The sequence below is a fragment of the Pungitius pungitius genome, chromosome 8 (genome assembly GCF_949316345.1).
Source record: "Pungitius pungitius chromosome 8, fPunPun2.1, whole genome shotgun sequence".
Lineage (NCBI taxonomy): Eukaryota > Metazoa > Chordata > Actinopteri > Perciformes > Gasterosteidae > Pungitius > Pungitius pungitius.
The window spans coordinates 15,972,959-16,000,925 of record NC_084907.1 but is presented as its reverse complement, the minus strand read 5'-3'; the positions used below and the strand labels follow the sequence as shown (position 1 = coordinate 16,000,925).

General features: G+C 45.3%; 1 protein-coding gene across 3 annotated transcripts in view; it reads right to left on the bottom strand.

Annotated features, from left to right (window-relative positions):
• Positions 1-21,285, bottom strand: part of foxp4 (forkhead box P4) — a 95,405-nt gene extending 74,120 nt beyond the window's left edge. For 2 of the 3 annotated variants that reach the window (XM_037448548.2, XM_037448549.2), the window contains exon 1: positions 20,697-21,285. The gene's annotated coding sequence lies outside the window, so the exon portion shown is untranslated. The remainder of the gene's footprint in view (positions 1-20,696) is intronic. The other variant, XM_037448550.2, reaches the window with a different exon arrangement.
• Positions 21,286-27,967: the final 6,682 nt, after the last annotated feature.

Below are 27,967 nucleotides of genomic sequence, written 5' to 3'. Positions count from 1 at the left end.
TCTCCTGGTACTGGAAGATCTCTGGGCTCGACGGCCAGGCCTGTCTGGCTCTGGTCTCTGCTGCCAAACCCCGTTTTATGGGCTTCGTGCCCTGGCTCTGGGGAGAACTTTTAAGGCTTTCAACTCACAAGTCATTTCAATGATACAATACTGCCTTTGTCCTGACCACCTTTGTTGTTTTCTTTCTCTCCCTCCGACTCTCTCTTTTCCCTTTTCCTCTCTTTCATCCCAGACTCTTTTTTTTTTACCGGCCGCTGTGAGTGTAAAGTTGACAGGCCTTTTTACATGTCCATACCTGCTTGTTTGCAGAAAAGGTGGACTTGTTGCATCATGACGGTGTGACTCCCGAACACAAAAGGGCAAGTTGTAGGACACACACACACTAAACCCTCCAGCTGACATTTAAGGTTCCTCCGTGGAGCGGGCCTGGGTGAAGCCGGCTAGAGTTTCACTGCGGTGGCTGGGCGGCGCGCTGTGGTTCCCATCTTCCTGGGCCCTGGTAGGGCTGAGGTTAGCCTGCAGGGACCTCCAGTGAGCCCGGCAGCAGGCCTGAGCTAAAACCGAGGCCAGAGACCAGAATAGTCCTCAGCACAGAGAGCAGGCCTAATGGTGTGTTTGTAAGGGCAAACCCAAACAAACAACCTGCAGTTTGAATTTGAAGGGCCGGGTCTGTTAGGCCAGATGCTGTCGAACGAGAGAAACACACACAAACACACGCAAACACGCGGCGTATGTATACAGAGAAGCGGGGGCTGAAATAGACTTGTGGCAAAAGAAGCGCACCACGTACCTCCAGACTAAAAGTCATGGCATCAGCACTGCGCACACGTCTGGACTTTTGCCTTGCACACCGCCTCTGCGTGGGTTTTTTGTGTGTGAGTGTGTGGGTGCGCGTGTGTACGCATGCTAACTAAGGTTGCCTCCATATTCACCCTAATGAGAGAAAACGGCCAGAAAACGGCTCCTGTAATTACTCCCCAGGGAGCCGGGTTTCAGCATGGCCATGGTGCATTAACAAATATATACGCTCACACACACACACACACATATACAGCAGGCTGACATTTAAACGTGTTCACCTGTTAAAAGGTGTGTGTGTGTGAAAGTGAAAGAGAGAATAATACTGGTAATAATACTATATAATAATGGAAGTGAAGGATATCTGCTAATTAGAACTATAGTAATGATTCTGTGTGTGTGTGTGTGTGTGTGTGTGTGTGTGTGTGTCTGAAGGGACATTATTTCGTAAACATACATTCACCACTCACCTCACGATAAGTCCCTTCTCAACTTTGCCTCCGCAAAGTGGTTTAACTAGTGGTCTAATCTCTTGTAATGGCAAATCGAAATGGAGCTTTGCCATAAAAACGCTAGTTTTGCTTTATGTGAGTGTGCTTGTGTGTATTTGTGTGTGTGTGTGTGGTGAGAGGGAGAAGGGGACAAAGAGAAAGCTAATGGGGCATAGTACATAAGGTCAACGTTTTTTTTATGGAATTGGGGTCTTTTTTTCTTTATTTAATAGCACTTTTAATTCCGCCAATGTTAGCGTGCAGCAGCTTTTAACAGCTACAATAGTCTTATCAGTGCGCACACACACACACACACACACCAAATTTGAAAACCTCCTCACACAAAGAAGCAGAGATACACCTCGAAATCATGCCATCATTTTGTCTGTCTGAGAGTGAATAGTTGAGTCATTGAGGCTCACACACACATACAGACACACACACACACACACACACACACACACACACTCCCTGCCCAGTGTCTGTGGTGGCGTAGCACAGCTGGAAACATCTGGATGTATTTTGGAAATGTTTACATTTCCAAAATACTGAAAAGGAGAGAGACAGGATTCTGAAAAACATTACAGGTGCCAGAAGAGTAATAAAGAAAGGAGCAAGTCCCAAATGATGATTGTTTCAAATCTATCACGGTGGAGTTAGTTCACTTTTACAGACACACACACACACACACGCACGCACATAACCGTTGGCCTATAGCAGTTATTGCCATAATCCTAGTCCAACAATAACTGACATCTGGTGCACTAATTAGCAGTTTTGTCCCATCAAAGCTCCCGTTACTGAAGCTGCTTGAATGAAAACAGAGACTTTGCCCATCAGCTTCGCCACGGACCAAAGTCTTTGCTGCTTACCAGCTGACAACCGCTCTTACGCACTCACCGCCACACACACGGCACAGCAATTTCCGCCGACACGCACGCACGCACACACACACACACACACACAAAGCGGTGTGATGCATGACTACAGACACATACACAAAACAGCTGCATTTCCATTTTACTTCCCCTAAATGACGAAAACGCAAGAACAGTTGGACTTCATTCGGCCTAATCGAGGTTGACATCGAGCACATCTCTGTGTGATGACGTCGTGAGCACGCGAACTGGCGCGCGCACATACACACTCAGTCTTTGGGATGTAATTTCAGTGATTGGGTGTAATTTACCAGTGTAAGTTGAAACCAGACGGGGCAACTACAGTGATCCCTGCTAGATCAAAAACAAACCATACATATTGGGGTCGACACACACACACACACACACACACACGCACACACACACGCTCATGCATGGCGAAAGCTAAAGTGACTTGTGTTCTTCAAGATATAAAAACGCCTACATTGTCTAAGGAGTTACATTCAACGTGCTTGGATTTACAAGAAATTAGTTTTTGATTATGGTCCCATGCATAAGTGTCTTCTGGGATCTCTCTAATCTGCTAAGGTATGTGACTTTCCCATGGTCCAACCATCAGCACACACACACACACACACACACACACATACACTGGGGAGATTATTAAAGCGACCTCGTGGCACATTGAGGTTCCTGATGGATTTAACATGAGGAATGATTGTTAACTTTCAGGACTAAAAAGACTTGGAGTGACTCCTGAGAAAAACAGAGCTCTGAGCCAGACAAATGGATCACATGACAACCGGGCCGCAGCAGCAGGGACCCCTGGGAAAACGGCACAGTGCCATCTCTCAGATCACACGGACTCAGGCGGCCAAGCTGTAATGGCGCTGTGCGGGTTCTCCGTCATATTTAGGTATGAATGTACCATTCACGTGTGCGGGTGGAAGTGGGTTTTTTTTTTGCCGAGTGTGTGTATATGTGCGTCGCATTGTTCACAAGTGGGGAACAAAAAAAAAGAGGGAAAAAAAGAGGAAAAAAAGATAATCACCGTGAAATAAATTAAACCTATTAAGAGGAACATATGCTCAAGGTGACAGAAGAAATTAATTTGGCTCAACTATTGAGACCCATACCTCCACCCCGCTATAGGATTTCTACCAAACTAATTATCACGCTCCACTTTCAGAAATAATAAGGAAAGTACTTAATAGGTTAGGATTCACCCCTGCATTCATATGTCCATTTAACATCCCTGCTTTCATGCCCACACACTCTTGCCTTAATGCAATTTCACATCCGTGATTTAAAATAGACGAAGGAATTATATTTCAAGTGGTGTCAGGATTAGAATATACAAGCAGTGATATTAAAATACTGTAAGGTCTTCTGTGTGTGCGGCGAGCCTCTCTGAGTGGCTGAAGCAGAGGTAAAGATGTTAAATAATGTTTTTGTCACAGTTTAAGACGACGGAGGAATTACAAACCGCAGATCTCTGATTAGTCTTCCCTCACTGTATATTAATTTTGCTCCCTCTCTGCTTTATGCTGGTTTTAATTTTTAAACAGAGAAGCACAGATAGACCCTCAAGTGCCTTTTCCTACGCCAGCGACCAAAGTCTGTTTATCTAGTCAGCCATTTGCTACAATTATAACAACATCCAAATGCAACTATTGTTTCATTTCAAACATTCTTTAAAATTAAATCTTTTTTTTTTTTTTTGTGCCCCAACTTGCGCACCACTGAATTAGCATTTGCCGACCCCAGGCTATGGGGAAAGTGGGAAGTCAGGATGCAGGTTAGGCCAGTTTTGTTCATTATCATTGCAACGAAAGTTAAGCGTTAAATACATGAATAAAAAAAAAAAAAAGATTAAGTGAGCCCTCAAGATAAGTTTTATCAAATTTATGTTTTTCATCACATTTTTCAAAGACTAAAAATGCAACGCAACATTAATCATGCATTCGTGACGATCTTTCTGTGAACAACAGCTCTTTTTTCCCCCTACATTTCAAATGTACCATCCTTTCCTTTGCTTATTTGTCCTTGTGTGATAAATTGCTGAGCTCCGGGTCTCTGTGTTTTTGTGCTCTGTGAGAGGTAAAAGGATGAGGGGAGAGGACAGGAAACGAGGAAGTCTTAGAGAATTACTACGTGTCACTATGTGTTTACTGCATGCACAACGCATGCACAGCCCTAACATGACCAATAACATATTCTGTCCCCAGATGCATCCACTGAGCTACTGTTAGACACCTCAAAATCTGACTGTGAGGGAGAGGTCTATTAAGTGCTGCAGGTTTTCTATTAAACTCTGGTGGAGGCGGGCGGGGGGGGGTAGAAAAGGGGAAGAGGAGTTCACATTATCTAAGAGAATTCCAATTAACACTCTCCCCCTCAGTAATTAGCTACCAAAATAGCTAGCGAACAAACCCCAAAATCCCAACCCTGACGCCACCGCGCTGCTTAATGAATTCACGAAGCAGGAGCACGTGATGAGGAGAGGAACCTGGTGGTGTGGATGGACCGGCTGCCACGGGTCAGAATCAACCCACGAGGACTAGTGTGTGAAATGTGTAAACTAAAGAGCAAACACAGGAATAAATGTTTCCCTGCTGGTGAGCTCAGTGTTTTTAGTTCCTCATTATATCTGTATGACTTTTTGATGAATGTATCTGTATTATAAAAACAGAAAGAGGTAGTGTGACATAACTAAAGTAAGGCTGATTAGTCGATGCATTCAGTCAAAGACAAAAGCGAATGCCATTCATTAATCTTAATGTGGGGACACAAAGCAAAAGACGGAGAGTATACTGAGCAATCTAGGTCGATTCAAATGAGGAGAATGAGGGAGGGAAATCCGAGGGACAAAGCCAGAAAAGCAGATATCTTTTTGCCGCCTGCTGCTAACTGGCTCCTTTACTGGTCAGTTGTTCCACTGTTTAATGCAAACAGATGAGGCCCTTTCTCGCTCTTTTTCCACATCCTTCCATCTTTTTAACAGTGGCTTCTTGGCCTCTGCAGTAACGTCAGCACGGCTTCTATTAAAACGGCATGTGTCCCAGACTGCTGCACACACACAGAACTGCACACACACACACACACACATACATACGTACACACACACACGCACACACATCGCCTCTGCACATGGACGCTTTTTTTTTGAACTTTTAACCTCTTTTCACAAAGTGACATCTGGGGTGTGGAGGTTGAGGTTTTGCCAAAAGTCTTTACGGTGATTACTGCGTGCACACAGCGATGAAGATGAAATATGTCAGCGGTAGGTTTCATTAAGGCGTCTATCTGCGGACCTATCAGTGACCAGTGCAGATGGATAACAACAAGAGTGATGAACTCAATCAGCCCACGACCCACCTGGCCACAAGGTGGGCCGTAAGTTCTTAAGATATGGATACCAGCATAGTTAATCTGCTTTTCAATATGCACAGTTTATGGACAAAAAAAGAGCAGCTCTAGCAATAACTTTTAATATATGGAGATACGCATCAGGTAGATTTTACAGGGATTCTTTTGCAGCCCACACACATCACACTCACACATGGACACACAGACGCATGTATACCAAGTCACACACTCTCCGACACGCTGGCACATAAAAACACACACGCTGTCACATGCTGATCTCTATCTGGACAAGTCAAACTGTGATAAAGTCACTCTTCAAACACAGCAATCGATGGAAGTAATTTATTTACCTCACAAGGCAATTTCTTCTCTATCCTCAGAGAAAAGGCAAGAGGGAGGAAGCGAGACGGAGAGAGACAGGGGGCGAGCGAGGGAGAAGGAGATTTGGCAAGCATGTGTGAGTGGTGTTTAAATTAATCTAGCAGCAGTGAGATCCAGAGCCATGTATAAGTCCATAAAACAAGAGGAGGTTAAAGCAGCTCACATCACACACACACACACACACACATCAGGCAAAGGTCCAACACCGAAACTACTTCTTCCAGAGAGAGAAGAGATGCAAAATGTCATCTAGGTTCCATTAATGTGATGTGCTATCCCTGGATGCCACTAAAAGAGGGGGGTGGGGGGGGGAGAGAACAGTTAAGAGTCCATTCTCCTCCTTTTTTCTTTCTTTCTTTCTTTCCCTCCATTGAAAAGCGACCCGTGGAGAGAGAGTCCTGTCCACGGTCCTTAACTTTAACTCAATGAAATAAAAGGCACTTAACTAAGCCTCAATGATCGATACAAACTCTGCCGCTGGCTGGTGCTCACACACACACACACAAACACACACACAGACACACACACTTATCCCACCTCCTCAGATGCTCATGCATATGCATGTCCATTGTGATTTATGCATCCTGGCGGGGGTGTGAGCCTATCTGAGAGCAAGGCCAACACACAGGTCAGCTCATTTGTAAATCAGTTGCCTATTTATGGCTGTGTACGTGTGAGTGTTTGTGCATATGTGTGCATCCGGGTAGAGGTCAGTGTTGGAAACCGGCTCATAATCACCGAAGCGCCTTCATTCGTTATATTTATATATTTCAAATACATTTATATATTTGAAGTGTTATTGGGCGCTTAATCAGTTTGAATCACATAAGTTCTATACTTGTGATTGCTGTCCATTCAGCGTGAGTGTGTGTCTGCCCTTTGCAGCAGGAAGTCACACAGCTTTCGGACCTCTTCTGATTTTCCAATGGAAGCCTTTAGAAAAATGTCTTCCCATCAGAGTGGCTGTCAGTTACTGGGGTCTCCGTGGTCTCCTCCTGTCCAATTGCACTGGATTAATGGTGAAAAAAAACCCAGAAGAGGTGTTAGGGGTTAAAAATACGGTCATTTGCGGCATCATTTTAGAGCTGAGCATTCTTCGCGCACAAAGTGAAGAAAACAGTGTGTGCTTTCCTTTGTGGAAATTCAGTGGTGTTGCTCCACCCTCCTCCCACCTCCTCTGAACAACAGATTTGGGCTAATAGGGCAGCTGCTTGTCCCCCCCCCCCCCCCCCCCTCTTAAGCCGCGCTACGCTGCTCCCCCTGTAACCCTCCCACCCCATCGCCCTTTCCAAAAAAAGCCCAGGAGGAAGCCTGTTGTTTTCAACTTGTTTTTTGACGAGGCTCCAATGGAAAAGTTCCAACAGTTGGAACGGTCATCCCAGAAAAAGAGCCGATTCGATTTGGCCACTAGTTTCCTTGAGTGTTTAGGATACACGTCCAGAACATGTGACGTAACGGGTAAAGAATAGCAACGGAAGGAATAGAGCGGCGTTGCGTCTGTTGATCCGTCCATCCGACCTGTCCGTCTTCCCTTTTCTGTTACGCGGCTACGCTGTCAACACCAGGCCGGCAACCACGCTCTGTAACGTCACCACTCCCTCACACAGCAGCTCATACTCACCCAGATGCAAAACAAAGGACATCTGGAATGGCATGAATATACAAAAAAAGAAGAAAAATATGAAAACATTGCACGTTGTTGCAATAGAAGAAAAGAATACCAAAGGGAAACACTGGAGATGAAACCCCTCAACACACACACCATCAGTCCCTCGCGGCGTGTGTAAGTGAGCTTATGGAGATGTTTCAATGAAGTGAAAAGTACTGTGAGCGCATGCCAAGTCACATAAGACAGCAGGGTCTGACCTCCATGTTTGTTCATTTGTGTTTGTTTGTGTGTATGTGTGTGTCTGCCCACGTGTGTAACTGGAGCTAAACTGTAAGCCATATGCCATTCTCCCTCTGGTGCCAGCAACACCACTGCCCGGACCCACGTACACACACACACACACACACACACATGCATACACACAGGCAGGCTTCCCTATAAAAAAGGACCCTCCACTTCATTAGGAAAGTAAACACAAGTGCTGTCTGAAGTGGCTAATTAGAGGCTAATTACTCCCTGCTCGTTACTAATGCAAATTAGATTACGCTGCTTAACTTCCTCGTGTCCACAACGCTGCTGTTAATTGAGGCCTTTTGAAATTAAATTACCCACTAATTAGCATATCAAAACCATTAATTCCGAGCAAGGAGGGGGGGGGAGAAAAACAACAACAAATGCCAAGTTTCGCTAATGCGTTTTGTTAATTGAATATGTACGCTCAATACAGTGGGTCTGTGCCAAGAATACCTATTCAGCTGATCAGTGTGTGTGCATGAGCATTTTGTGTGTTTGTGTGTGTGTGTGTGCGCGTGTGTGTTCTGGTGTTTGCTGATGTGTGGAAGCAGCCAGACAAAAACACCATGCATCATAAGAGCAGCATATAATTAACGGAACAATTCCATCTCTCCAAGCGCTTTGTCAATATTTCCCTGTGAACGCACGACTCCACTGATGTTCAGTGCGCGGGGAGCGAGGGATACAGCCGGCTCGGAAAGAAAGGAGATGGATATTCATCTCATGAGAGGCAAAGAGCCGCCCGGGCGTGTGAGTGTGCGACGCAGCGCTGTGTGAGCCGGGCTGGCGTTTGCCCGGGCTGGAGGCCTTTTTGGATCAAGGAACTCTGGCGCACCTCCTAAAGCTCCATACCCCCCCCCACCCCTGGCCCCTCTTCACCTCCACTACAATACCTGTCCAATTAGGCCTGACGTACCCACACACACACACACACACACACGCACAAATGTATTGGACACATTTTATGGCCCAATCATTCCTCCAATCAAAGCTCTCTCTTTTAACTGAAAAGATTCTCAAACTTTTTGGGATTAGAAATGAACATATTCATGGCCGGGGCCTACCTGCTTATGAATAAGAGAGGAGGCACACAGAGAAGCCAGGAGCTATTAGCTACTTTAATCTGCTGACGGAATAAAAGAATCATACATCTAAAAGATCCATCTCAGCTTTGCATGTAAAACCAGCAGAAATAATGTCGTTCGGAACGACTCCCCTTTCCCCGTTGCCTAAATATCTATCCAATCACGGTGCGTGAAAAGCCCCATTCAGGTCGGCCCTTATAAAAGTTTCATCGTATTACACTTTCCAACTTCTCATTTCATTATCCCTATAATGGCAGATGAAAAAACGAATGGTAAAATTGAGAGGTAGCCATACAAAAAAATTAAATAACCATGATAATTAGATGTAAAGATATTATAATTCCTTTTACAGGATGCATAGAAACTGCTGCTCGACAATATTTGCCCTAATTGCTAGAATTATCATATTAACCAGTTACCATTTGAGTAAGTTGATTAAAAAAATGATTATTCGTCTATTTCTTTTAGGAGTTTCTTAATCAAAATCTTACATCCTTGAAAAATTAATTTGAAGCCGTTTCTTATCAGTTAATTAAATCGGGTTGGAAGTCATTTTTTTTCTGCGCGGCATGATTAGAACGGTTCTGTTCTCTTCTGTTCAGACACCATGACGTTAGACGGGGAACTTTTCACTGTCTCATCTAACATTCACAACCACAAGAATAGGACTTCTTTGAAGGGCCCGTCGCCCCCTTTTTTTTTTTTTTCTTCTAAACCTTTGCCTTTCTGATAAATTGTGCCATACCCAATAGATCTTTCTTTCTCGTTAACACATTCTCATTAACGGACAGAGGCGGCGAGAGGAGAGGGACAGGGGAGACAAAAAGGGGGAGGGAGGGCAAAAAAGAACAGAACCAATGGCAAAGATGAAGTCAAAGGGAGAAGAAGTGAATACACGGACAAGTTTGAAGTACACGATGAAGAAAATCAAATATAGAAGACAACACAGGAACACCCGTTGCCTGGGTGACGGCCTTGGGGTGGTCTGAGCTGAGACTAAACAACTAAGCCAGGAGCTAAAACAAGACCTGCTGTTACTACAGGAACAAAATATCTATCTGACCAAAAACTATTCATTTCATTTCAGTGGTTTCTTTTTTCCCCCCAGAGAGACAACGTGGCAGGTGGTGTGGTGGTGGCGATGCGTACTTTACGTTTAATAGATTTCATCGATTCAAATCGCTGCTCCAAAAAAACTACACATCAGAGGGTGACTTCACCTCAGAAAAACTAGTTTTCTATTTCTGGAAGAAGACTAATTATAAAGCTGTGCCCCTTGGGAGAGAAAAGCCCCTCTTGAAGGAGAGAGGGAGGCAGAGAGTCCATTCAGCAGCGGCATCAGTAGAATTTAAGTTTGTCTCTCCCTCCTCCAGCGAGCGGCAGAGCAGAACCGAACAGATACAGTGCGCTCCACTCATCTGTCCATCCCCCGACTCCTCGGGGGGAGGGATGGAGGGAGGGGGGGGGGGGGGGTTCAAAGGAGAATTAAAAGGAGAATCAGTGCGGCTACAGAGTAGAATGGCGAGCCGCTCTGATTGGATAATGAATTGAATGATTATTCGCGCCCAGCTGCTAAAGTTACGCAGAAATCTGCTCGTCATCAGCCAATCAACACGCGCACTCATCAACCAATCAAACCCCCGCCCCCGGGGGTGCAGACAGGGGGATGTGGGGGCTTTTTTTTTTTTTTGTTTTTTGCGTGTCCATCTGCCTCTCCCCATTTCTCTCTCTCTTACAGCACGCCATCCTGTCTTTGGTACAGCTGCCCTCATCCGGCTCCGTGGGAGACGGAGAATTCTCAAAGCCACAATTACCGCACAACTATCAATTTCCCCTTCAATTAACCCTGTGGGAAGAGAGGGGACGAGGGAGAGGTAGGACGGAGAGAACGGGGACAAGAGATCCAAATTTTGGGTGAAGAGGACCACCCCCCCCCCCCCCCCCCTCCGTGTCCTACCACCAGGGTGCCGTCGTGCGTCGAGGAGGGAGAGAATTACACCTCCCCGGAAGAACTTGACCCTGCCAATAAAGGTCAAACAAGTTACTATAAACCTCAGGTCCCCTATCCTCATTACCGGCAAATAGGCGCAGCCACTGTTCCACTAATGCAGACTGTATGTTAATAACGACAGCTAAGGGAGAGAGGGAGAGAGAGGGAGAGAGGGAGAGGGAGAGAGGGAGAGAGAAGGGAGAGAGAAGGGAGGAAAAGGGCGAGGCGAAAATAAGCCAGGGGTTTGTGTTCCTTAGATCAGCGACTGTGGGCCGGACCGAACAGACAATGGTGACGGCGGGCCGGCTCCCTGTGCTCTCTGCTCCCCACTCGCCCATTTTCCCACCTCCTCCTCCTCCTCCTCCTCCCCCTCCTCCTCCTCCTCCCTGAACCCACTCTCGGAGCGAACCCCTGGGGGAGCTGTTTAAACCAGACCCGGCCTTCGGCGTAGTTTCGCAGGCAGATTTTCACAAAAGCCCAGAGTGCCTCCCTGACGCGACGCATGCCAGGGCTTCAGATGCCGCTCGCCCTCCCTCCTGTTCACTCGTCTTTTTTTTCTCCGTATTTTAGTTCCTTCGTTTCTTCCTCAGTCCCCTCCGTCATTTCTGCTGACTACTTTCTGCGGCTGAGGCGGCGTTCCCGACTGACCTTTAGACAATGGCAGCTTGCGGCGGCAGAAGTTGCCGATTAGGGCTACAGGTCGCAGACACCATCGCTGACCTTCAGCGGGCAAACGGCCATTGTGTTTTTGCTAATCCAACAACGTGGTGATGGACCTGACCTCAGTCCTTGAATGCAGCCTTTTCCCTTTCTTGCTGTTTGTTGTTCAAAAGAAAGTTGCTTACTCTAAATAGTGGAAAACCCACATCATTTTTTTTTCTTCGTTTGGTCAAAAAGAAAAGAAGGTGTGCAACCAAAAACACTGCATTCAAATTTCACTACAACCACAAAATGGACTTTAAAATGTGATTCTCGCATTGAAGAGTAAAACCACAGACATTTTAAAAGTCAGTTGTTTTAATATAATCACTGGATGCGCTACAGCCTCACATATTATTACATAATACTTCCTTGCAATATACTTCCGTGATAAATAAATATTTTTTAGCTGAACATTTCATTTTGAATCTTTCAAGAACATATTTATTTGTACTGTACTGTATTTTTTTGTACTGTTGACACCAACTCAAAGCACACAACTTGCTGCGGCCTTGCATCGAGTCTCGTCATTTCAGTCAAATAGAATAAATGAAACCCATTGACACAGGTCCTGAGGAGAGGTAGCGAATGTTGCAGATAAACTGGGATGACAGCTTGGGATGTAATGAAGAGGCTGAGGGAAGCCATGATAATTAGACAACGGGCATGACAGGCAAAGGAGAAGAGCAAAGAGGAGCAACGGAATAAGGAGGAGGCAAAGAGGAGGAAGGGGAGACAGCGAGTGCTGAGTCCTTCACAGCGAGGGACCATCGGAGCTCCGACAGGGGGAAAAAAAAATAAACACTTTCCAATACCACGGACCCGAAATGAAGGCAGCCCTGGCAACTGCAGGCACGCATGTGTGCGGCCTTGTGAGTGACACACAAACATCTTTCTTGATGCGTAAAAAAAAAAAAAAAAGAAGTCAAATAAAAAAGATCCGAATTTTCTTTTTGTATTGGTCTCGTCACAGTTGAAATTGTCTGTGGAAGGAAGAAAATATTTTTTTGTCTGTAGATACAGTTAAACAGGGATGTGACATATTTTTAATCCAAAAAATAAATGGAATTAATTAGTTGATGAAAGAAAAAATGAAGGCATTTTTTTTATTATTCCAAAAACATGAACAGATGTATTGAAGTTGAAAATGGCACAGGTAAAAAATAAAAAGAGAAAACTTTTCTTTAATTAACAGGAAATCTGATAACAGTAAATATATTTGAACGGCATGATATGCACCCTGTCAGAATTGTTTTAAAACGACCTTTGCCTGAATACATTTTTTTCTCACTTTAACTGCTCTTTTATTCTTACTTTTTTTCAGAGTGTGTCTTTCTTTACTCTCACTCTCCGAGCAGCATTCTGCCGGCAAACAGCAAACGGTGCTTCGAAGGCCAACAACCCACACACACACACACACACACACACACACACACACAAACCCTGCCTTCTCTCTCCTCAGGAACATGAGAGCTGGCTCTAATTCACAGGCTGGTAAAGCTGTGGTGGACAGCGATCTTGATCTGACAGGATTAAGCTACTTTTATTTCTCCGAGAGCCCCGGGAAGGTGGGGGAGGGCGTAGAGGGAAAGGGGGGGTGGGGGGGGGGGGGGGGGCGCAAATATCCTTCTACAAATGTCAGACAACGACCGGTGACCAGGGGCCGCACACATGCAAGCTCACGGACTCATAATCACTCCCGAAAAAAGCCTCCCAGTGCCACCCAGAGAAGAGACTCATCACTCTCCGTCTCATCAGAGTGAGAAAGAAGGGATGTGGGGGCAAGAAAGGAGCAAAGCAGGAGGAGGAGGAGGGGGGGGGGGGGGGGAGTAAAAAGGGAGGGAGCATGGGTGGGATTACACAATTATTCAGATAACAGCTGGGTATAATCTAGTGGCAGATGTCTCTCGGTCAACAATGCCCAACACACACACACACACAGACGTGCACGTGCACGCGCGCACACGCACACCAACAGTTTCAATGCCCGGCGCGCGGCCACAGGGTGGAAAAAAGGACCCGCTGGTGAACCAGCAACCGACTCCCTAACAACGCAGCGCTGGGAACGACCGAGACGAGAAATAAAGACGCAGAGCCCGTCCTCCTCCTCCTCCTCCTCCTCCTCCTCCACAATGAAGCCCCTGGAACACGTCCGCTCGGGTCGGGAGGGACACGACCTGTTTGCTTCTCTTGTCCCCCGACGAGCCGTCTGGAAAACAAAACCTAAAACCGGAGGAATTCGGACCGGGGAGGAGAAGAGGTGGAGGGTCACCGGTTGATTGACAGTTAATTGTCGTTACACACACACACACAAATAAAGTGTACACACATGCAGAACTGGATCCTGCACGTCTGTGAACGATCTCCAAGACTCCCAATAGCGGCTCCAGCAGGCACCCCCCCCCCCCCCCCCCCCCCCCACCCCCCCCGCTCTCCCCCGCCCCCCCCTTTTCTGAAAGAGCACTATAGAAGCCTTGGGGTCCGCATCACACTGTGCACAACCTGAACAGTCTCTTCACCTTGAGAGGCACAGCGGGAGGAAGGGGAAGTGGAAAGGGACAGGGACAAAGAGAGGTCCTTGTGGGGGTCTGTAGGCCGCATCCAACTCAACATATTTACTCTTACGTTTTTTTTTTTCTTCCAGAAGTTTTAGGGGAAACTTAAATCCCCGAGCAGAGAAATCTTTCTGTGAGGGTTAGGCGTAGTGAAGGAGGAAGGAAGGGCGGCCTAAGCTAGCGGTGAGAGCGAGCTCTGCCAATCCGTCAACCCGGGCCGCCTATTGTGATTGGGTTTAACACCGGTTAACAGCTCGTCCTGTCAGGGGATGGATCATCCCACGGCGCCTCACATGCTAATAGCTTAAGTAGGCGTCCCATGTCCCCCCGAACTAATACCATAAATACTAATACCATAAAAGACGAGTGCGCGCCGACGCTCCAGCCTCACTTTCGCCTGCGTTAGCCAACATCCCGATACTTTACGGATTAGAAAACATAATGAGATGCATTTAAATCGTTATTACCTTCCCGTCCCGGGATGGAGAGGAGCAGGGACAAGGGGAAACACTGCATTGCTAATTTCCTATCATTATATGTTAATACGAAACCATCCTGTTTGAAGCAATTCAAATACTGATGAAAATCTAAAACATTTTTTTTTTCCTATAAATATGATTAATGCTAAATCTGATAGCCCCGGTCCATAAAAAGGCACGTCGGAAATGTAAATAGGCCACGACTTGTTATCAACTCATTAAAAAGGGACGTGATTTGAGCTCAATCAGGACGCCGATGTGTTGGCGGAGCTGGATGTGAGTCCCTGTGCAGCGGCCTAACGCTTCTCCACAAGTTGGTTAAATGAAATGTGCAATATGTGTGAGTGTATGTGTGTGTGTGTGTGTGTGAGTGTGTGCGTATCCGTAACATTCGGAGCCTGGCGCTTCACAGCTGTCACCTACCCTTCACAGCCATCCTTTCAATACACATTAAAGCAGTGCTGCAGAAAGTTTAGTCACATTGTTGTTCTGAGCGAAGCTTTCCACTGATCTGCTCCCTTGGTTCCCCCCCCCATCCTCCGTCCCCCCCGTCCCCCCGTCCCCCCCCGCTCGATTGACGGCTGCCCTGTCAGTTTGTCGCAGCGCTTTTGAAAACACCAACGGCTCTCTGATGAAGTGCTTACAAAAGGTCATAGGGTGGAGGCGATGGAGAGCGCAACTACCGAGAGGGAGAGAGAGAGAGAGAGAGGGGGGGGGGGGGGGGGAGAGGGAGGCAGGGGAAAAGGAGCAGGAGACGGGACGGACTGAAGGAAAATCCATAACACAAATACAGCTGTCAGAGGCAATGCGGAGTTAGCGGGGGACAAAACGACCAATGGGAGGGTTTTTTTTGTGTGAAGATGCTCTGCTCAAACACAACAGGCGCTCGCGCACTACGCCCAACGCTGCCCCGCCTCGCCGCTGTCCCTTCGACAGTCGCGGCCTCGGGCGCCGACCCATCTGACCCGAGGGCCCCGTGTGTGACTCTTGTCCCTCTGTCTGTGAAATCCGGCCCAGAGAGGCTGATCTAACGCCTCTGAGCGAGCCCACGCCGAAAAGGAGGGCGTCGCTTCCCTCACTTCCACCGGCCTCTCAATCATATGTTCTATCTCCCCCCCCCCCCCCTCCTACCCCCCCACGGCGCCCGTAGGAAACAGCCTCTTCCGCTCTGAGCTATTGGGTCACTCCTTCCCACATCCATCAGCTGTTAATGGGCCGCTGCTCCTCCGTGGAGCCGCAGAAACGTCTCTGTGCCGCTCTGCCTCCCGGCCACCTCACACACACAAACACACACACACACACACACACAAAAACCGGCCCGAAACGCGCGGACGTGTGACCTGAAGCATTGTGTCGAGCGAAAACAATCGACCTTTCAATCAAGAGGAGAAGAAAAAGTTGGTTCATTTCAAAGGATAAAGTTGGGGCTGGTGTCACCACGTGTGCGATGACGGCTCCTTCAAACGACACCAATTGAGGAAAACTGCTTTTTTTTTTTCTTTCTCTCAGGTGGTCAAATCCCTACAAAAAAAAAAAAGAAATGCCCAAAGGCGTCTTCTCGATCTCCTTCTCTTGCTGCCCTGAGACTTTCACTGCGTGACGCCGCCTTCTGACCCGTCATAAAAAACACGTCTCATCTCTGAAAAATGTGTGGGATTTATTATTTGCACACGCAGACAGATAGAGAGACTGAAACACAGACACAAGTATTCAGCCCTCAGCTTCTCCAAAATAACCGGCTCAATTAGAACCACATGTATAATCAGGCCTCGGTCTAAAGCAATGTGGCGGCACTTTCGCTGTGCAGTCAATCACTTCAAAACACATCCAGAGCACTCCCCCACTTGCTGGCTGCCAATGAAGAACAGCACCTACGTTTAATCCATTAATTTGTCAAATGTTAGTTCATTAACATATTTTGAAAGAGGCAACAAGCCCAAATTGCTATCGCGATGGTACGCAATGATTATAGTCAGGTAGTTTTCATTGAATCGTTTTGTGAATCCACAAAGGAATTATTTCATTCCAAAAAAAAAAGAATCTGATGTATTTTAGATTGAAGTAGGGTTTTCATTTTAACCTATAATTACATGTTTGTTTAAACATATAGACAAATTGAATTCTACCCTGTTTTAACATTAAAAAGCCCCCCAAAAATGCTCAGCTGAAATGCACACAGCGCGCGGTAACGTCAGCTCCAGGACAAACACTCAAATAATTTCGATTTACAAAACAGGCTTTTCTCTCCCTGCACACGTTTCATCAAACATCATCCGAAGGATATCGTATAAATTCACCACTGCATCTTTTTAGGCAGATAATGCACTAAGTGCTGCAATAGAAGTAAACCTGTGAGCGTCTATCACGGGGTCAACTCTACGACACGTGCAGCAGAGAGTTGTGCACGGGTGCTCTTCAACATCACTTTGGAGCCAAAAGCCCACTCAGACTTGTGGGCTACGGATAGCAGGAGGGCTTTAATGAGGAGAGATGGAGAGACGGACGGGGCGAGCCATCAGCGCTACCGACGCACAGGACATTTAAAACTCCAAAAAACTGTCCATTTTCACTCGAGCAGGACAGGTGAATAGAGTGGGGGGGGGGGGGGGAAGCACTCTGGGACACACACACACGCACACACGCGGACGCACTGGGATGTGCACGCTGATCCGTACATACATTCACGTGCGCTCACGCCGGAGGTAAGGACTCTCTAAAGTGAGTTTATGGACCAACACAATCATGTTACTGGCTTTTAATCCCGCTTGAAGGTTTTTTTTTTTTTTTTTTTTAAAGCGCATGAGACTCACAGGCATTATTGCCCGTCTCTAGACACTCTCATACATGTGCCGGCACACACACACACACACGTACACACGCACACACACACACACACACACACGCACGCACACGCAGGACCAAGCTGAAAATCATCATTTAAGTAATGTGTCAGTAAGCATAACAGAAACAATTGTCTGGTGAAGAACAGAGTGTGAAAGTGATAAAAATCAGCAGCACATGAGCGACTCGTATAAACAATGAAACAAAACAGGACATGGAAAAGACACAGCTGTCGAGAGGAGTGAAGGGAAAAAAAGGCATAGAGGGAAAAGTGTTGAGGCAAGTCAGATAAAAAAAAAAAAAAAAATTTAAAAAGTGGCAACGCTGAGGCAAACAGACACGGACGCACAATAGCCGACAGGAGAGCAGAGAGCGTCGATCTGTCTCTGACACCTCTGGCTTCCTGTACACTCTTTTTTAACCAAATTACTACTTCTGCCTCTCAAACACTCCTTTGTGTCATTGTGTGTTATTATATTTGCATGAACAGCCTGTGACTGACGTGATCAATGAGCAAAGCACATCACCGAAGTGTTAACTTTACAGTGAGTCTGTGCTCTTGGATGTTGTGGTTTTTAAATAGAAGTAGACAATTAAGAAAGGATCACATCCTTTATCAGTGAGCCGCTTGGTCGCTGTGTTTTGAGAGAGATTATCAGGCGGGCAATTTATATCAAATGCGCAAATTATTAAATTGTGCAGTCATTCGTATTTTGTCGGAAATTGTACCAACAAATCCAAGGTTTGACAGCAACAGAGAAATCTGAGCGGCTGAGCCTGAGAGACGGAGCAGTTAAAGGAACTCGCATCTCAGACATTTAAAAAGGAAAAGTCAGAACAGGATTTTCTTCTCCATATTTCTGGGAAATAATTTCAGCAAATTTAGAATATCAAAAACAATTACCTGAGATATATCGAGGGCCACTGTCAGCATGCAACGATTTCTGCATTATTTAAATGACGCAGGTCGTGCTGATATGCAAATAAAAAAAACATTTAGCTTCTTTGCAAATAATTAACAAATAAATCATCTTAAAAGTCTGAACCTAATTTTGCTGATTTAAACACAGCAGCACGAGGCTGTTTGAACACTAAAACATGAACGAGCAGATTTGTATGAAGGCTACTTTTCATTTTGATCAAGTGAACTATTTTTTTGTTATTATTCATTATTCATATTCTGTACACACTTCACACTCGAGTCCTCGGAGCCACCACAAAATACCTGACATCAGAAATGTGACAAGGTCATAAAAACGTGATGAAGAGTTTTTTCATTCCCGCTGGATCTTCTATTAAAGTGCAATTAAAAGTGTGTCATCGCGTCACGGAAATGCCACCACAGAAAAAGGGAGGGGCGGGGGGGGGGGGGGCATGTTGAGGGTGGGGGGGGGGGGTCGTTTAGCGAAAGGGGGGGGGGGGTGTTTGGGAAAGGTGGGGGCACACAACAGGAGAAAGAGAGAGAGAGAGAGAGGACACAGTAAATAAAATGAATTATGCCAAATGCCCCGACGCCCATCAATCACGGCGCAATAATGTCCGCGTCAGGGTGCGCGTTTCTCTCCGTGACACCCAGCGAACACCAATTAATGGCCGTTTCGTCCCTCGCGCCGCTTTCCGTCACGCGGGACCTGAGTGGATCTGGCGTGAGGGAATGCTGTGGCTGATGTTTCAAATTGTGATTATTTGTATTTATTTATTTATTATTAACAAAGTGAAGACATTCTACAGTTGTTCTACCGTTTGCCTCATTGATCTATTTGTAATGTAAGATATTGGCTGTAAGTAGTTCATTTTTTATTTTCTCTCTAAATATAAAGGATCATTTCTTTCCGTATTGTAGGCCTGCTTTCAGGCGGTTTATGACTTTAGAAGGAAAGGAAAAACAGGTACAGACTTCCACCCCCTCAATTTCTAGTTTTAAAATATTTTCAAAGTCAGCGCTGCATGCACATTTTTTTAAATCACGTGTATTGTATTGTATTTAATGTAACGTAATTCATGAATAAATAAAAAAGTGTTACAATGACCTAATGATCTGTCTAAAACCCTACAGATCTGATCACTGTGATATTCCCTGTTCAACTTTTACTGTGCATGGAGAACTTGTGCACGCCTGGCATATTGTTGTGTATTTTATCCGTAGATCCAAATGGAAAACGCAACATAACTCAGCAAACGTTTGGTCACAAAACGCGGTTCCAATTTCAAAAGTCAAAACGGTTTGAAAGGAAAGTATTGTCCCCCTGACCCTTTGACCAAGTCTCAAAGAAAGCCTTTTTTCTCTCTCTCCCTCTCTCTCTCTCTCTCCCTCTCTCCCTCACTTAAAACATAATCTCCAGCGAGGGGCTAAACTAAACTAAAACTAAATCAATTAAGAATTAAAAGGCAGTGGTGACCGGCACAGGTACAACGCGATGACAAAGCGTTCCCACGCGAGTCACCAAATCGTCACCGCATGAATCGATGCGTGTTTATTATCGAATCCCCTGTTATTTACGGGCACGCGGAGTTTAACTCGTTGCCTCCAATCAAAATTCTCCTTGCCGACTTCTGAGTCTAAACCTTCGAGACACAACTTTTGTTTGGCTCGGGAGCAGCGCCTTCGGACAATCACAATATCTAAAAGAAATAAAAGGAATAAAACAAAAAATAAAACACCGGGTCACTCAGTTCACCAAACTATGACGTGATCATTTATGAGTTCACAGAAATTAAAACCAACGTCAATTTGAATAAACGTCGGTGTTTCTGTGTGTGTGTGTGTGTGTGTGTGTGTGTGTGTGTGTGTGTGTGTGTGGTGCGCGTACCACTAACACGTGTGAAGCGAATAAATACAAGAAAACTTATTCCAGCGCCTTCTCGCTCCTTTAGAAACCGAAAGGATGAACGCCTCGAAGAGGGTTTTAATACGTGGCTAATAAATTAACCCGGAGAAAAGGAACAAGTTTCAAATGACACATGGACGCAGGGGGGGGGGGGGGGGGGGGTTTGAACGAGGAAAAAAAAAAAACTCCCGAGTGTGTTTTAAAATATCCTATTTGTATTATTAACCTCGCGCGCAGGAGTTTTCACGTGCGATGGAAAAGTTGGAACTTTTGCGGTCGGCTCAAAACGTGGTTTATCACAAAGTTTCAATAGAAGCACCGAGGCGAGGAAAGAGTGAGGAAGAAGAAAAAAAGACACGGGAGGGGGGGGGGGGAGGAAAGTGTAGATAATGCATCAACCTGTTCTCTGGTTTTCTGAAGAAGTCAACTTTCACGCCAGTGGTTGGACCATGTGGACAGCCCCGCTTCGGCTCCTCAAACCCCCGGCGCGTCCTCTCTCTCTCTCTCTCTCTCTCTCTCTCTCTCGGGGCGACAAAGGGGCTCAAAACCGACGGGACGAAAAAAAAAAATTGTAAAAAAAAAAAAAAAAAAAAAGAGAAAAAATGGAAAGAAACAAGAGAGGGGAGAGACAGAGAAATCTAGGATCTAAGACCGCAGGACCGTCGCTTTAAAACGACAAAGCGTGCTCGTTAGTCCTTTCCTTTTTCCCCTTTTGTGTGCGTCCTCTCTCCTCCGAGTGGCCCCTCTGGAGTGAAGTCGGAACAATACTGCCGCTAAAAACTCTGGCACTGTGCGCAAGTTGCCGCGGCGAAAGCGCGCAGCTTCTCGTCTTGTTTTGTCGCGTCTGCCTTCCTCTCGCTGTCTCTCCAAGAGGCTCATTCAGCGCGAACGACCCCTCCGCTGCTCCTCACTCGCTTTTTTGGCATCCCGTCTGTTGCTTGCTCGTTTGCTGGAAATCAGGGTTTGAATCACTAGGGCTGCGCGAGCGTACGGGCGTGTGGGTGTGTGTGTGTGTGTTGCGAGGGGGGGGGGGGGACAGTTGCGCTACCGTAATGCCTCTAAAGCAGGTGCGCGTTTGCATCGCCTGCCCTATCCTCGTAAAGCCCTGGCGCACAAAAGGAAAACAGCAGCCGGTGAGAGGTAGAGCCTCTCGCAATGACCCCCCCCCCCTCTCTCTCTCTCCCCGAGTGTGTGTGTGTGTGTGTGTGTGCGTGTGTGTGGGGAAGGCACTGATCTTTTGACCTCTCTTTGCATCCCGGCTGAGTTGCGCTATTGTGGAGGCAGAGAAGAACAGATGTTACTCTACATAGAATTTGGAGCTCAGAAACCCGTCAACAAAGCGCCATCATCCAAAGCATGGAGGACCAGGAAGCACTTTGATTTGTTTCCTCACCTTTTTGTTGTAATGTTACTTTTGATATTTGTTTTTGAGAACTTTATATTTTTCACGCCGTTCCTCTCCACAGACAACATTGTGTAATAACTTTCGTCTTGTTTCACACCTTGTTGAAGTCTTTATTAATTCATGCCAAAAGATCGAAATCAACCTCAGGAATGCTGTATCCCATGAATAAAGTGAAAAAGTGGATTCAGCCTTGTATTTTTTTCACTTACCATGCAAATAGACATCTCTCGAAGTCCGTTATGTAGTTTGGAAGCCTGACAATTCCTTTTGCAGAGTTATTACCACCCCCCCCCCCCCTTACCACCACATTCATTCACTAATTGACAGCATAATCAGTGTTGAGATTACTGTCTCTGAAGAAATTTGGAAATTACATCATACCTGTCGCTGCAAGTCATGAGAAAAAAAGAGTGTCATAACTCATGAAAAGATCTTGGAATAATTTTGCTTTTGCCATTAAATGCCGTGTTACCCTCCTGGCTTCTCTCTATTGAAGCTTTTACCATTGGAAAATGAAGGCAGTCCATCACAGTACGACCCAACAGTGGGCCACGACTGCAGTAAATCACCACCCATTCATTGGCGCGATCAATACCACTAAAATATGTGTCTGTGTGTGTGTAAGTGTGCAAATGTTGTGGGTGTGTATTTGTGTGTGCGAGTGTTTATCTCTCATACACAGCAAAATTCTTAGAGTTAATTTTCCGGTGTCGGGCAAAAGTGTTGAAGTGCAGGGTTGAAATCGCGCTGCAAAAAGTTGATTCAACTCTTACAGAGTCAATTCTGTCAATTCAATCAATGCGATAGAGTTGGAGTCATCATCCAGTGTCAAGATCAGATTCATTTGCAACACTTAGAGTTAAATTAACTGTTTGATAGGTTTGAAAAGTAACTGTATACAGTCTCACACTTCTTGGTGTGGGTTTAACTCCATGTGCTGTGTGTGTCAGGAACCACTAGGTTATTGGTTCAAACCCTCTCTTACCCATGTTCTATGTCAGAGTGTCCCTGAGCAATACACCTAACCCCGAATCACTCCCTGGGCTAAAATGTAAACCCCATGTGTTAAAGATGCAACATAAGTTGCTTTTGATAAAAGCATCAGCTAAATGATGTTGCATTTAACACTGATCAGATTCATTTTGACACTTATTTGACACGAGTTAAATTGTTAACACTTCGTTGATGTTGATTTAACACAAAATAAACACCAGCTTAGAGTTAAAATTAAATCTCACAGAGTCAATTTAACTCTCTGAAATTTGCTGTGCATGAAACAAAGTTTATTTTCACGGTAAACGCTTTTGAAATGATGAAGGCAAATGAGAAGGTAGTGCATATTCTATCTATCTACCCTTTTTAATAAATATATCCATGTATGTATACATACATGTGCTCACCTCTTCTCTAAGCCTGACAAAAAAAAATTCCCCGGAACACTTTGTTTTAACTCCAATAAATCTCCAGGGAATGATGACGGGTGTTAATTTCAGCACCTGGATGGTGATGAGTGATGCTTTTTTAAGTGGCTGTTTCCATGAAAGTGCACTTTTAAGTTTGATTGAAAAAATCAGAAGGTATTATTAAAAGAAACTTTATAACTGCACCCACAGTGTGTATATGGCTACTTACAATAAATGTATAGTGACATACAACCTGAACAACAGAATGTAAAGAATCACGGTAGAGAACAAAGACACTGAATCCTCCTTGTGTTTGTTCTTGTGTAACTGTTGACATTTTATTAGCAGAATGGTGATTTTCTAGTTGTTGTTTCCCTAGTTTTGGCTCGCGGGTGCATCAAATAACAGGATTAAACGGAGCACAGGATACTCCGAAGTACTGCGTGTTCTGCACGGCCTGAATAAATTCAAGGCGAGCCCAGGCTGGGCTGAAGCGGGCCAAGTAAGTAACCGGATCAAAATAGGAGCTGGCTTGGACATCTTAAGTCAACACCTTCAGCAAAAAAAAAAACGCCGCTTGGCCCTCTCACCCATCTCCTGTTCCCATTTAGGAAACCCTTCTCCCCCCTGTTAATCAGGGGGAATAATTATCAAAGTGGACAGGTAATTAAATGAAAACATAAGTGGCTACATGAACTGGGTTGGCGGTACTACGAGGTTTTCCCTCGCTTAATTAAGGGGAAATATGGGGGGAGCTCACCCACGGCGTCACAGCTCCAGCCTCTAACTTTGAATGACTCAATCCCGGTCCTTCAAACGCATGGATCTGACTCTGAACGAATCAGCTCTGGAGGCCACGTTGTTTGTGTGCGGGTGGGAGCAGAAAGCACATGCGGATGCATTACAACACACGCGCCAGCTTCAGCCATCTGGGAATAACGTGGTAAGAAGATAAAGCGGAAAATGAAATAAAAACCTACTGGTGCTGATGTTTACAAACAGACCCTCGTGAAATCACCACAATGCATTTAGTGTCACACCCAAAGAGAAGTCTCAAACACACACACACACACACACACACACACACACAAATAAACAGACCCAGAGCGTGAAAACAGCGCAGAGACCAAATTATCCAAACATTCACAGACACAGTCGTATGCGCCCGCACGAGTGGGCTTGTTTACAAATAATGACAAAGTGGCCAAGCAACACGCGCGCACTCGCATGAAAAAAAACACACACACCAACAAACCACTCAGCGGTTATGCAAAGACAACAGAAGACTGAGGCTGAATAACACCACTGCTGCGGTACATCAAGGCTATAACAATATTAAATGACTTCTTCTCTTTATCTCTTGTCATTAAGTATCTTTGAGCAATACTCAAGTCTCCAAATCCCCAAGTATCCTGGTGAAGGACCCAGAGCATCACTCTCTTAAAAAAACAAACCGTCACCATGACAAAAAAAAACAACACGGACTGAGAGTGACTCAAGGAATGTGTGATGATTCAAAGCAGGGAGGGGATATGAGTACTGGTATCTGTTATGACCTACTCTTTCTAAACTGATACGGCACTGTATTTACTATATAAGTACTAAATACCACTTTATCATCTTTAACACAGTGGGGAGGTTTAGCCGTATGCCGAAGGTATTGTGTCTACCACTGGTTTCAAAAAGTTATATAGTGTAAAAATACACTGGGTCAAAACCAAAAGCACAGTAAAAAAAGCACATTGTACTTGAGTAAATGGCGTGGTGTACTTATGTACTTTTACTCAAATTGAGAGTCCAGACTCTGTTTCATTCAGGAAATAATGTCTTTCAATCAGATGTTGTTCCTACATGAAACTGCTCTTGACTGGGTCTGTGCATAACCTGAGTAACGGCATCACGCTTTCTCAAGCGTATTGTCTGCCACTTTGAGCACCACATGCCGAGCGCCTTAAATCGAGACTATATGCTCAACCGGGCCGACGTCTGGAGGCCTCAAATCTCCAAATAGCACCCCTCAACAAAACAGTATGGATTGAAAAGTTTAAAAAAAACAACCCTATTTTCTTTTCAGATTAACTCTCCGGTTATGCACAATTCTAAACATGGAACTTTCATCCTTCTTTTACTTAAGTAAAAAGTCTGAACATTCCCCCCATGGCGAGTCTCAAACACTTCCACCGGGTCAAGTGCAGCTATTCCTGCCGCTGTGCAGTGATCATCAAACCTGGGTGCGCCTTGATCTGTCGACTCCAACATGCCGAAGATGTGGAATGGCTCCGGAGTTGGACGTGACAGAAGTGTGCCAGCCTCCATGTGTGCTTGTCCGTTTGTGGGGAAACTTAATAGGAGACATTTAGGATACCCCTGAAACGCTATCCTTTCATCTGCCCGTGTGCGGGACGAACACAACGTCAAAGACACACACACACACACACACACACACACTCTCAGAGCTTTCCAGTCCCTCCCTGGGTACGATCTTGTATCAAAGCAAACAAATGACATGCTGTCTTCTCTTCTCTCCCCCCACTGTCTTTTTTGATGTGCGGTTGTGTAAAATGACACGCCGTATCTCTCCGGCTGACATTATCACTCGCCGGTGCGCTCACATCTTCCGGGCCGCACGCCTTTCCCACAGGACTCCCCACAGCAGGGGTCTTTGTCCCCCCCCGAAAGCATCGCACACACGGACACACACATAGAGAAAAAGACGTGGAAGAGCTTCTATGGTTTTAGCTCGCCATTGTGTACCGTCAGTGACTGGTCCGGGGGAATGGAAGAGAGGCTACGAGGGGAAGGATGAGATAGGATTGGCTTTCTTTAGCAACCTTCTTAATGTGTGCGTGTGTGTGTGTGTGTTTTGTGCAATGCTATGTGTGGCATTTCTCGGCAGAGTTTTAGAGAGAGAGAGAGAGAGAGAGAGAGAGAGAGAGATGTAAGTTGGAGAGCTCTGTCACATTACTGTGGCTATCAGTGTTAAGCTGACATACAGAGCAGCCCTGATGCAATAACCAGCTCAAGACTCTATCACGCATGTAGCGATGGGTTCAGAGATGGCAGGAAAAAAGGGTTTGTTTCAAATTCAAAGTAAATAAATAGAAAAGTGAAAAAGAGAATATAAAACAATTCTAATTTAAGTGGCTATTTTCAGGCAAAGCTTATTTTTAGTGGCAATTTATTCTAAAAGGTAGAAAAGATAAATGTTAAAAAATCTCAGTGCAAAAAAAATGAAATTTATAACTATATATTTTTGAATTAGAAAGCCACACCAGCCATGTAAATGTTCACTCCGGCTGTAATACTCGGCCCCCTTTGACACGTTGAGCATTAATTGAAAGACAATTGCATACATTAAAAGCACTGTTGACATTGAACATATAAAACTATTCATCTCATCAACGTCTTCCTGAGTTCCTTTTGCCAGCTCAAAGAAAACTGAAACCAGAAGTAATATCAGTGAAGGGATGCAGTGGGAGACTGTATATGAATATTATTCCTTTTTGTTTTATAGGATTGTCCTTGGAATTTTCTGTAAAATATAGACAGTGAACAGAGAATACGCCACAAATGGTAAACAATATTTCTCTGACCTTTCAAAAGTGCATTTATTTGTGCAGTGTTTTTCTATGTAATGTTTGATTGGACATGAAAATGCTTATTTTATCTGTTTAAACACTAAAAAATTCAATTAAACATTTTCAATTATAACAAATACATGTTCCCAACTCTTTTAGTCTTTTTTGACAATACATTCACATCTGTGAAGGTTGCATTTTTTTCATCATAAAACTGCCTTTAAACATCCAGCAGGTGAACCTTGCACATTAGATCAGTCTTTCCTTCTTACAGGTCAGTCCATAAGTGTGTGTGTGTGTGTGTGTGTGTGTGTGTGTGTGCACACTGCAGAGAGACAGAGAGGGAGACGGTGAAGGGCATCAGAGGTCGTCAAATTGCCACGGTGCTTTTTGTCCCGTCAAACGCTCACGTGAACCTGTCTTGAGGGAATTTCAATAATCATCCTGAAGGACTTTTCTTCTCGGGCCACATTCTGTTAAATGTATCTCTCTCCTTCTAATTCCCCTTCACAATGTGTCTGGCTCCGGCTACTCATCATGTCGTTGGTCCCTTTTCTATTCCCCAGTGTTTGATTCTGACAAATACATGGATTATCGGCCAGGGGGATTTTTTAAATATATGGCTAATGTGAGCTTTCATGCCTGTGCTTTAATCTGCTGAGTATTTAAAACCAATCTTAAGGACGGGGGGGGGAAACGCAGAGGTCAGGCTTTTTTTCCGCGCCCCCGCGCCAGAGAAAAGAGAAGGAGGGAGATTGGGAGAGAGAAGACGGCGTTGGTGAAAATGGAAGTGAGGAAAGGGAAGTAAAAGAAAGACAATAATTTCCCTCCTATTTAAATTCTAACCAGGATTAACTGTGGAATCACAGGTATCAAACCTCATCTGGCAGCACGGCTAAAGAGAACTTACTTAAAGAAATGAAAAGTCGGTCTCCTCGCTGTGTGTGTGTGTGTGGGTGAGTGTGCGTGTGTGTGTGTGTGTGTGTGGTAGAAAGACGGAGAGACTTGGTGGGGTTGAGGTGCTTCCCTCTTCTTTTTCACTTATCCTGTGCCCTCCTATCACATCGAAATTGGACACAAAATGAGAAAAGTATATGGCGCTCTCTCTTTTACGGGGGCGATGACACAGTGGTGAGGGATGAAAGCTCCATCATGTGTCTGTCCGGTTGCTCCGCTGTCAGAGCGACATTCACTCATTTACAATTCAGACACTTTCTCCTCCTTATTACTGTCTTCCTTCCACCTTTTCTTTCATCTTCCCTCGTGTTCCTGTTCCTCTCCTGT